General features: G+C 37.7%; 1 protein-coding gene across 1 annotated transcript in view; it reads right to left on the reverse strand.

The window, feature by feature from the left end:
- Positions 1-12,704, reverse strand: part of AK5 (adenylate kinase 5) — a 531,421-nt gene that overhangs the window by 374,196 nt on the left and 144,521 nt on the right. The window lies entirely within an intron of this gene.

Genomic DNA, 12,704 nt, shown 5'->3' on the forward strand with positions numbered 1-12,704 from the left:
AGCTGTGCATAGGGATTTGATTCTTAGAAGGTTCCATTCATCTATTTATCTTCTCCTGGTTGTAGGCTTTTCAGGATGTGGATTAGGACTAATAGAGTTCTTCCAAGCTTTTCTCAGTGAAGTTTATAGTCCTTGGTTTCAGTCCTAGGTCCATGATGCACTTTGAGTTGGTTTTGTGTATGGAGTGAGGAGATTAATTTTTTTAAGATAAATTTTTATTTATTAGTTTGGGTTACTGAGTTTCTCCATACGTTGTTGTTGTTGTTGTTGTTATGTGCCGTTGAGTCGCTTGTGACTCATAGCCACCCTATGTACAAGCGCTCTAAACTCTGTTCTGTCCTGTGCCAATCTCATTGTCTTCTACACACTCATCCCCATTACCTCCGTCACCGAATCAATCCATCTCCTAGAGGGCCTTCCCCTATGTGCTTGCCCTCCACCCTCCCAAGCATGATGTCCTTCTCCAAAAATTTCTTAATTTTTTTATTATGTAAGGTTTTTCTCTTAAAATGTCTTAAATTGTTTAGTATTATTTTTATTCACATTGTATTTCTTTCATTCATTTGAATACATTGTCTTATAAAATTAATCATCATTATCTATGCCCACTATTAGCCCATCTTTTCAGATCCCCATTGTATCTTTCCAAATTCTTTAACCCCTTCATTTATCCATCAAACTTGGTGATCTCATGATTTCTCCCTCTCAGTGTGAGGAGTAAGGTGCATTTAATTCAGGCTATGGTCTTTCTGATAACTTGCTATGCATCTGAGAACAAGACAGTAAATAACGATGACAGAAAAAGAATGGATGTCTTTGAGCTGTGGTGTTGGAGAAGAGTACTGAACATCCCATGGACTGCCAAAACAACAAACAAAAATGTCATGGAGAAATTGCAGCCAGAGTGCTCGTTGTAGGAAAAGATGATAAAGCTTTACTTAACATAATTTGGGTATTTTGCTAATAGGGGCTGTTCATTGTAATGAAATTCTTTGCTTGAAAGAACAGATCAGCGAAGGACAGAAAGACCATTAGCTGGGTGGATTCACACAGTAACTGCTGCAATAGGGTCTAGGGTATCAGAAAGTATGAGGATGGCACAGGATAGCACAGGGTTCGGATCTATTGTCCATAGGCTCACTATGGCACATGTTCAATTCATCTGCACCTGACAACAACAACAACCCTCAGACCCCTTACCCCCTCCTCTTTCTTCTTTGTATATCCATGCACATCTTACTAGTTATCCTTCTGTTTTTATAATAATGATCTTATTTAGTATTTGTCCTTATAAGCCTGAGTTAGTTTAGCCAGCATAATGCTCTTTAGCCTCTTCCATATTATATTCTTTTAAAAACTATTGCTCTTGAGTGCTGCATAGTATTCTATATGCTAATGTACCATAGTTAAGTCACTTATTTATGGAAATATATGTAGAAGATGGAACAAAACAGCAGAACAGTAGTAATTTTTCCACTAGTTTATTTACAAAATTATAATACAAATTTGAAAAAAATTCTTTCCATTTCCCTCACTCTCCATCCATCAAATTGTACAACCCAATAATTAATCCCCTCTTACCCCTGTACATCCACATCCCTCTGCTACCAGCCTCTCCCACCCCTCCTGGATCCTTATACTCATTCTATAATAACAATATTTATCATTATGGGACTCAGTTCACTCAACATAATGCTCTCTAGTCCCTCTCAATTTAGGTAATAATTTACAGGTTTTGCTCCTGCGTGCTGCATTGTATTCCAACGCGTGAATGTACCATAATTTCTCATCCAGCTGATATTCAACAAAAAAATCAAAACTATCAAATGGGGAAATGATAATCTGTTCAACAAATAGTGCTGGAAAAATCAAACTTCCACCTGCAGAAAGCTGAGACAGCATGCACATCTCACACCATACACAGAAATCAACTCAAGGTGGGTCAGCGACCTGGGAGTAAAGCCCAAATCCATAACGTTCAGAAGAGACAAACTGGCATCAAGCTTAGAAATGCTAGTCCAAGGTATAAAGAGACTACCAAATTATAACCAGTAATGCAAAATCTAAAGAGGATAAAATTGGTACATGGGACCTTCTAAAGATCAAATCTCTGTGCACATCAAAGACTTTTTCCAACAGGGTGAAAAGAAAACCTACAGACTGGGAAAAAACATTTGGTAATTTCATCTCAGACAAGAGTCTTATAACAAAAGTTTACAGAATACTCCTGGGCCTCCACAAGAAAAAGACTGATAGCCCAATTACAAAATGGGCAAAAGACATGGAAATAATTTTCACAGAGGAAGATATTAGAATGACAAAAGACATATGAAGATATACTCCAAATCAGTGGCCACAGGAGAGGTGCAAATCAAAACCACAATGAGGTACCATCTCACTCCAGTAAGAGTGGCAAAGTTTAACAGGGCAGCAAGTGATAGATCTTAGAGAGGATGTGGCAAGAAAGGAACTCTTATACATTGTTGGTGGGATTTTTAGATGGTGCAACCATTCCGGAAGGCAGTTTGGCACTTCCTCAAAAAGCTGAACATAGAAATTATGCATAACTCAACTATTCCACTATTTGGAATATACCCTGAGAATATGAGAACTGAGGAACAAACAGTAGTCATTTTGAGATGAGACCTGTATGTTTAGCAGAACTAATTGTTTCATGAGCCTTTCAAGGCTATGTCCTTTAAAAACAAGCCCAGCTTGTCTTCTGAGGTGTGTCTGGGTGGTTTCTTCTGGTTGGTAGTCAAACACTTAACGATTCTCACCACCCAGGAATGTAATATGAGGTTTGTGAAGGGAACGCAAGCAGCCTGACAATGTCTTTCAATCACTATTGTGATATAATTTTAGGTTAAAAAATATAAACCAGAGGTAAGATAAGATTTCACCTTATTGTTAAGAACAAACAGAAAACACTGCATGTAAAAGATCCAAAATATTAACTGGTTATTTTGGGGTCACAGACTTTCATTTCTTCCTGATACTCCCCTGTATTCACTATTACAACACTGGCCTCTCCATGCATCTTGTTGTTCTCAGATGTTTTCAAGTAGGTTCTAATTTTTTGTGACCTCCAGTACCAAAACAAAAAAAAATAGTAAAAAAATTTTTTAAAAACCCTAAAGACTAGATAGTCCTTCCTCACTAACTAGTTTTTTCTGACATATCCAAAGTACATGAAATAAAGGATTTCCATGCTTGCTTCCAAGGAGCATTGTGATTGCACTTCTTCCAAAAAAGATTTGTTCTTTCTTCTTAAAGTCCACAATCTAGTCAATCTTCTTCACTAACACCATAACTAAAAGCTATCAGTTGATGTTCTGTCTTCTTTACTCAATGTTCATATGTACATGAGGTGACTGGAAATATTCTAGCTAGTGTCAGGTGCACCTTAGTTTTTGAGGTGTTAGTTTTGCTTTTTAACACTTTGTTAAGTGCCATTGAGTCATAGACGACTCATAGTGACCCTATGAACAAAAGACTTAAAGACCTGTATAACTTTCATTGTTACTCCAAATTCATAGGATTTCCAGAGGCAAGCTATTTCAGAAGTGGATGTCACTCCTGCTGCCAAGCTTGTTTTAATCGGGAAGCTCCACCAAACATTGTCCTCCACTGGTAACCATTATCTCATTTGGCACATTAGTGACACAATGTTTAGCATCACAAGCAACCACGAGTTAACACTTTAAAGAGGTCATTTACAGTATATTTGCTCAGTGTATATGTCATTTGATTTCTTCCATCTTGTTTCCATGATTATTGACTGGATCAAAGTAAAATAAAAATCTATGACAACTTCAACTTTTCTCTATTTTGTATGATTCTGCTAATTGATTTAGCTGTGAGGATTTTTGTTTCCTTTACGTTGAGGCATAATCCACATTGATCTTCACCACTAAATGCTTCAAGTCCTCTTCATTTTTTACAAATATGGTCAGATCATCTTCATATTAATAAGTCTCCTTCCAATCTCTATGCTGCAATCTTCTTTGTGAGACCCAGTTTCTCAGATTATTTGCTCATAGATCAAGACACAGTTGTTTTACAGAACAAAAGAGTACTGAATGGTTAAAATCTGGAAAGGGGTGCATCCAGCTTGTATCTTTTCACTATACTTATTCAATCTGTATGCTAAGCAAAGAATTGATACCAATTACTTGTTTCCAAAAAGCAAGCAGAAGATTTCTCCAGAGGAAAAATTAAAAACATACGCAAACAGACTCCAATTTTCCTCTTGATACAAACTGGAAAGCTGCTCATCCTCCAGGCAGCCCCTGCTTGCCAATTTCAAAAAAGAAAACGATAGAAAATAACATGGCATGCATCTGCCAAGACAGATTTGTGGTTGACATTTCTCCTGAAAAAAAAAAGTCTCCATTAAAATAAGTAGCTATGGGTTTTGCCTCCCAATTTAGTGACTTTGAAAAGTAATGACTAGTTTTCAGAATTGGATTTCAGGTTTTCCACAGAACCTATCACTTTGAAAGGATATACCTGAGACACAACTGAGCTTATGATAGAACTAAGAGAAGTTATCAGCCCACACATTTCATTTGTACAACGATGTTCCGCACAGAGAAGTATAATTATTATTTCTTAGCACATAGTTTGGTGAGCCACGTTTCTAAACATTTTGGGACATGAGTTAAAGATTCCAGTAATAATGACAGATTTTATTAATTTAGCCACCATGTTGATATGAATGACCCAATCCTGCAAGTCTGTTATCTCCATCTCTATTATTACACATGAGGATACTTGGACTTAGAGAGGTTTATAAATTTGACAGGATTCAAACCCTGGGTTTCGTGACTTCAATGCCAACTCAAAAGGCTCATCACAATGAAATGCATTTTTCTTAATGTCACATGAATCACTGATCTTCTTGTGAGATTTTCCTAGAATGAAATGTCTTTGATTTTATCAGAAACTAAGCAGAATTTTTTTAATGGCATATGAATGAATAAACATATGAAACTAGCAGCCCAATTATATGTTCCTGGTGTCTAATGAGACTATATGTACTTGCATGTACATATAAGAATATATAGGTACTTGATGTCTATGCTCAGAGAGGGAGAAAGAAGAAAAATCAATGAAGAAAGTAAAAATAAACTGAGACAAAAAAAAAAGAAAGGAAAGTCAACACCAAGGTTCTAAAATAGTTTCTGAATAGCTTTTATAGCTGGTTTGGCAGTGCTTCCACTAGACTTAACTGTGTTCCATTTTCTCAGTTTATCATTTCATAAAAGGTATGACTTCCTAAAGTTAAAAAAAAACAAAACAAAAACCAAAAAACTCAACTCCAAAGAAACCAAAACCCAAAACAACCCAAGTGAAAGAGAAAAACAAACAAACAAACCCACACTAGACTATAGGAATTTTTGTTTTATAAGAAATTAAACTTAATGAAAGAATCAGAATAAGAAAGTACACAGCATCAGTCATCACTGCAATACTAAATAATGCTTTTGAAAAATACAAGGAACATGGCCATCAAATGAATAACAATGGTATTACTTTCTATTTAGTGTCTAGTTAACGTTTCCTTGTGCTAAACACTGTGTTGAGTGGCTTAACTTTATCTCACTCTATTTTCATAAGCTATTTGGAAGCAGGAGTGGAATCTACTTTCTAAACCACATGCCTCTGGAAACTCTATGAACTTGGAGACACAATGATAATTAAAGAAAGGCTTCAGGCCTTTTGTTCATAGGTCGCTGTGAGTCGTGTTCGACTTGACAGCAATCGATAACAACAATCTCTTTCTTTTTCATCACATGGGACGCTTCACGAATTTGCGTGTCATTCTTGCGCAGGGGCTATGTTAATCTTCTCTGTATCGTTCCAATTTTACATGTGCTGCCGAAGCGAGCACAATAACAACAATCTGAGAGGGTGAGACCAGGTTGCTCCTTGGAGGTAAGGATTCTGAATCCTTGTCTGACATACTTTGGACATATTGCAATGAGGGACCAGTCCTTGAAGAGGGACGTCATGCTTGGAAGAGTAGAGGGACAGTACAGGAGAGGAAGACCCTCGATGAGAAGGATTGATTTAGTGACTGGTGAAAAGGGGGTAGGGGTGGTGGAGACAGTAAGATTGGCACAGGATACAGCAAGGTTTAGGTCTGCTGTTGTTAGTAGGTCGCTGTGAGTTGCAGGTAACTTGACAGCACATAACAACAAAAACAAAAACAACATCTGAGTTGTTAGGTGCTGTCATGTCTGAGCCAACTCATGAAACTGACCTTGCAGTGGGGCTTCAGAGGCTGTAAACTGCATGGCAGGAGACTACCAATTTTACACAGAGCAGCTGGTAGATTTAAACTGTTTGCCTTTGAATTCGCAACACGGCTCCTTACCACCAAGCCACCAGAACTCTATCTAACACGTAAATATTATTAGATTCAATTTGCAGAACTGAGGTCCTGATTGTGTTAGAAACTTGTCCAAAACCAAGTATTAGTAAATGTTCCGCAACCATAATTTATTTTCTTCTGATGTCTGACATGAGTTTTTACCACGGGCCTTGTTTTTCTCCTTTGGCAGTGCTTTCACTTGTCTGGCCATGTGCTTGTTTGGTGCCATTGGATCGGCTCTAATTCACAGCAACCTCATGTAGGTTAGATCAAAACCTTGCCAGATCCTGCACTATCCTCACAATCTCTGCTGTGCTTAAACCCACTGTTCCGGTCATTTTGTGGATCACTCTCATTGAGATTTTCTTCTCTTACTGACTTTTTTCTAGGTTCTCTTTTCCATGTCTCTAAATTCAGAAAAAACAGAATTTAGCATAAGGAGAGTGTGCTGGCGGGGACCCCTCCAAAGTCCTGAAGAGCAATGACATAAACCCAAAGACTAAATTTTTATGTGTCTGATTCAAGACACAGTCTTTCCAATTACCTGTTGTGCATCTGAGAGCTGACAATGAATATGGATAACAAAAGAGAATTGATGCCCTTGAGGTGTGGTGTTGGAGAAGAGGGCTGGATATACCATAGACTGGCCAACAGACTAGATCTATGTAAGAGAAAGTGTAATCAAAGTACTCCTTGGAGCCAAGGATGGTGAAGCTTCATCTTACATACTTTGGGCATGTTACTAAGAGAAGCTATTCCTTGGAAAGGGACAGTATTCTTGGAAAGGTGGAGGGTCAGAGATAGAGAAGAAGACCCTCACTAAGATAGGCTGACACAGAGACTACAGCAATGGGTTCAAAAGTGTCAGAGGTGATGAGGATAGCACATGATACGTCAGGGTTCCAACCTATCCATAGGCTAACTATGAGTTGTACTTAACTCAATGACACTTAACAATTACAACAATAATAAATTCAGAATGTCTCCATTCGAAAAGGACATGGTTCAAATTCATCAGCTGCTCCATTGGAGAAAGATGGGCAATCTGCTCCATCAACTATGGGTCAGTTCTGACTTGATGACATAAAAACAATTAGCAACAACAACAACAACAACAACAACAAACAAATCCAGACTACGATGGTTAGTTTAAAACTATGTTTCATTTAAACTATAATGATCGAGGAGCTACTTTATGACATGGAGCTCTGTTGACTAGTGGTTAGATACACTGTACTTCAGTCCCAAAGGCATGTGGTTTGAACCTACCAGCTCCTCTATGGTAAAAATGCTCAATCTCCTCCTATGTGATTTACTCCCTTTGAAAATCCACTGGATTGGTTGGTTCCAACTCGACAGCATACAATAAGAACTATATCCCAAACACTGCTCTTGGAGCTGAGGATAGAACAGTCAAGAAAATAGTTTAAAAAATATTATTCTGTAGGGAGCTATGCTCTAGCCGGATTCCTCTCATTGTCACATAGTCAAATCCAACTCACACCAACTCTATGAGGGGCAGAGCTGCCTCTTAGGGTTTTCAAAGCGCCTAATCTTTAAAAAAAAAAAAGCAGCTCCTAATCTTTAAAGAAGCAGATCATCTTATCTTTCTCCTGTGGAACAGCAGGTGGATTTGAACTACTGGTCTTTTGGCTAGCATCACAATACCTTATATGTCAAGACACAAGGGCTCTCACAGAATTGTAGTTATGTGATTTCTGAAATGTTCATTATTAGAAGTATTCTAATTTACCTTGAGGAAGTAGGAGACAAAAATTATGTATAACTTAAGACTTCAATTTTCAACACAGAGATCTCAGACTTAAAAAAAAGGAAATATGTTAATTTCAATGCAAAGATGTTAAATATTAAAAGAGGTTACCTAGGGACCTAAAGAGGTTTTCAAGGTGAAAAGTTTTTTGGTTTTGACTTTGAAAAATTTTTTTTCTTTTGGGTTTTTTTTTTTTTAACTTTACTTTCTAGCAGGAGTTCTACTGATTGGTAGGGCCAATTCCAAAGCATATAGTTTGAATCCACCAGCGTTTCTGCAGGAGAAAGATGGGCAATCTCATTTTTTGTGATTTAAAGCCTCTGAAAAGCTATTTGAGGATCAGCTATGACTTAGTTCCGACTTAAGAGCAATTATGTAAGTAAGGATCCCTGGTGGTCTAGTGAGTTCCATGTTGCGCTGCTAGTCTAAAGGCTGGCGGTTTGAATTCACCACTTTCTCTGTGGCAGAAAACTAGGCAGTTTCCTCCCATAAAGAGTTACAGGTTTGTAAACCCAGTGAAGAGTTGCTAAGATTTGGAACAGACTTGAGGACAGTCATTTTGGTTTTTATTGTATAATATGCAGCCCATTTTTTAAAGTGTTAATATTCAGCCTATTTAAGTGGTGTATCATTTATATATAAATGTAAAAACATACTGAATGACAATTTAAAGGGTTCATGCTACAGGCTGGAAATAGATACAGACGATAAAAACAGAACAATACAAAAAAAGAAAAAAAAAATGTAGAATTGCGAAGGGAGTCAAATTATCATACAAAGTAGAATTATAAAACAGCATGATAGCTACTACAACAAAGATAAAATCATGGTGGCCCATCATGGTGGCCCTCAGAAGAAGTCATCTTACTTGAAGAGCCCAGCCACAAGAGGGCAGAGCGGAGGGGAGAATCAGAACTGCAGGCAGAGGAAAAAGGAAAACTATGTCAGGGCAGCAGTACTTAACTAGGAACCCTGGGGCATAATGCATAGTGTGAGGCTCCTCCCCATAAAATCAGCAGCTTGAATCTACCAGGCAGCACAAGAGAGAAATAAAAGAAAGTCTCCAGCCATAATGCTTTACAGGCTAGAAATCGAATGGAGGATCACTATGAGTTGGAATCCACTCAGCAATAAGTTTTAATTGTTCTTTTATGATTATGTTGTACATAAACATTTATGAGCAGCAGAAGGTACTTTGTGATAACTGAGGTTTTCTATGTGTTTTCTCTTACTCTACCTAAATGGAGCTATTATTTCACAGAATATGGAGTAGATCAACACCATTACAGAACACCTGTGCCTATATTGCTGCTATTGTCATTTTTTCAATTCTGATTTATGGTGACAATATGTTTGCAAAGGAGAACCGCTCCAGTAGAGTTTACAAGCTTGTGTCCTTTTAGAAGCAGATCACTGAGCTTGTCTTCCAAGGTACTTTTTGGTAAGTTTAAATCACTACTAATCTTCTGTCTAGTAGGTGAGCACTTAATAGTTTGCACCACCTTGGGACTCCTATGGAATTGCCTACACTGGCAAAATTAGCAAAATCAATGAACTGGTATTGTTATTGTCAAATTTCAATGTATTTGTTAATAACAAATTGCAATGTGTTAGGAATTCAGGTTAAATGAATAGGCAATCAGAAGTACACTACAGCCATTCAATCCTGCTAATGGAGGCACAAGGATTTCCCTCTTAAGACACAGCAGGACTTAGTTTGAAATTATTTGTGTATTAATCACTTAGTTGTAAGGAAGCATACCATCGTTTGGCCTTCTACCAGAATCAATTTGTCATGAACTCTAAAGCTGTGAATAGAGAAATATTATCAAGGATATATAAAGTGGTAGTGATGTCTGTATTCATATTCTAAAGCGGGAATTTCAAAGCAGAGGAAAGGTCTTATTTCACAATGTGTAACAAACTTCAATGGTTTTAGATTGAACATTGAGTAGGAAATATTGTTCTTTGGTAAGCAACAAAACATTGTTTCTCTTTTTTCCTCTTTGATCCTGAACCTGATAGTAATTGTGTGAAAATTGCTAGAAGCAACAGTAGTGGTATTTTTTGAGAAATCTCTCAGGGTTCTTAACACCTTTAAATAAGCTGTGAATTGACAATGGTTAGAGGCCAGACCATAGTGGAGAACATGAATTTCTGAAAAATCTGCCTTTAACATTATTAAAAAGGTACTTTTCCAATTCAGATAAATGAAGTCTAAACAAGTGCCTGCTCACACTCAATTTATTAGACCTGATTCATTCATTCCAATTCATTAATTTATGCACTAATTCACCAAATATATTTAAGCATCCACTATGTACCTATCATTTGACACTTGTTTAGACTTCATTTATTTGAATGAATAACACCCTTGGTACCAACAATCAGGAGACAAAGAGACACACTGCCTAGAGAAAATCTGCAATTAGGGACCTCACCAAATTATTGAGGAGTAATGATGTCAGTTTGAGGACTAAGGTGCATCTGATTCAGACTATGGCCTTTCTAATCACTTGCTATGCATCTGAGAGCTAGACAACAAATAAGGATGGCAGAAGAATATTTGATGCCTTTGAGCCATGGTGTTGGAGAAAAGCACTGAACATCCCATGGATGGTGAGAAGAACAATCAAAGATGTCTTGGAGAGAGTACAACTGGAGTGCTCTTTGGAGACGAGAATTTGGAGGTTTCACCTCACACATTTTGGGCATGTTACTAGGAGGGGCTATTTCTTGGTGAGGGACATGATGCATAGAAGGGTGAAGGCTTAGCCAAGGAGAGGAAGACCCTCGACTGGGTGGATTGATACTGTGACAACCATAATGGTCCTTTGTGTGTCAGGTAGATGGCACAGGATAGGACAGAGTTCAGATTTGTTATTCACAGGGTCGTTATCAGTCTTACTCTATTCAACAGCACCTAACAACAACAACAACAACAACAACAACATATACTTGGTAATGTACTGGCTACTTAGTCACTGTCCCTGTTAAATAAGTTGCTAAAGAGAATGGCCTAGGCCAAACTATGACTTCTTCATACTCAGGCTTCTTTTGTACATTTAAGGTTACCTTGGTATTTCCTACAGAAGCTCTTAAAATAAACAATCTACATCTTCATTAATACTTGAGTAACTCATATCGTTGTTGTTGTTGTTACAAGCCATCGAGTTGTCTGCAACTCATAGTGACAAAATATGTACAATAGCTCTGAAATTTGCCCTATCCTGAGTCTCACTATCTCTGACACACCTAGCCCCATTTAGTTACTCTGTCAATTCTCATCCAAGGTCTTCCTCTCCTTGGCTGTTCCTTCACCTTTCCAAGTATGATGTCTTTCTTCAAGGACTGGTCCTTTCTGGCCACATGCCTAAAGTTTGTGAGATGAAGCTTCAAAATCCTTGCCTCCTATTGATTTTTTGGATATTGCTCTTATATCCTGTCACTCTACTAACTTGGCCTATTAACCTAACAGAATTTTTGTTGAGTCATTGGGGTTTTCTGTGTACACTATCATATGATCTACATATAGTGAGAGTTCAACCATTTATTATTTTTTTTTTGCCAATCTGGATGCCTTTTATTCCTTCTCTTGAATTATTGCTCTAGCAAGCACTTCGAACATAATATTGAAAAGAGGTGGTGACAGTGGGAATCCCTGTCTGGTCCCTGTTTGCAAGAAAAATGTTTTTGGTCTTTCTCCATTGAGTATGGACTCAATAGGATTTCTCTACAGTAATAAAGAGAACTCAGAGACAGAAATAAAGAAAGCAATACCATTTACAATAGCCAGCCACAAATTGAGATACTTGGGAGTAAACATAACTGGAGATATAAGAGACCTATACAAAGAAAGCAACAGAGCATTTCTGAAAGACACAATGTAAGACCTAAAGAAATGGAAAAATAAGCCCCGTTCATGGACAGGAAGACTCAATATAGGGAAAATGACAATCATACCAAAGGCAATCTACATATTCAATGCAATACCAATCCAGATACCAAATTCATTTTCAAGGAGATTGAAATGGAAATTATCACATTTATTTAGAAACACAAGAGACCCTGAATAAGCAAAACACTTCTGAGAAACAAAAATGAGGTTGGAGGCATAGCACTCCCTGACCTCAAAACCTATTACACAGCAGTGGTAACCAAAACAGCATGGTACTGGTACAATGACAGGTACATAGACCAATGAACAGAATTGAGAACCCAGAAACAGACCCAGTGATCTAGGCTCAACTGATACTCAACAAGGAAATCAAAGTTATCAAATGGGGAAATGATAACCTCTTCAACAAATGGTGCTGGCAAAACTGGACTTCCACTTGCAGAAAGCTGAAACAGGATCCACATCTAATACCATACACAAAAATCAGCTCACGGTGGGTCAGAGACCTGGGAGTAAAGCCCAGACCATAACGTTCATAAGAGACAAACTGGGATCAAGCTTGGAAGTGTTAGTCCTAGGTATAAAGAGATTGCCAAATACAACCAGAAATGCACAGTCTAAAGAGGATAAAATTGATGCATGGGACTTTCTAAAGA

Source organism: Elephantulus edwardii, unplaced genomic scaffold (assembly GCF_000299155.1).
Source record: "Elephantulus edwardii isolate Elephantulus edwardi_28Jun2011 unplaced genomic scaffold, EleEdw1.0 scaffold00069, whole genome shotgun sequence".
Lineage (NCBI taxonomy): Eukaryota > Metazoa > Chordata > Mammalia > Macroscelidea > Macroscelididae > Elephantulus > Elephantulus edwardii.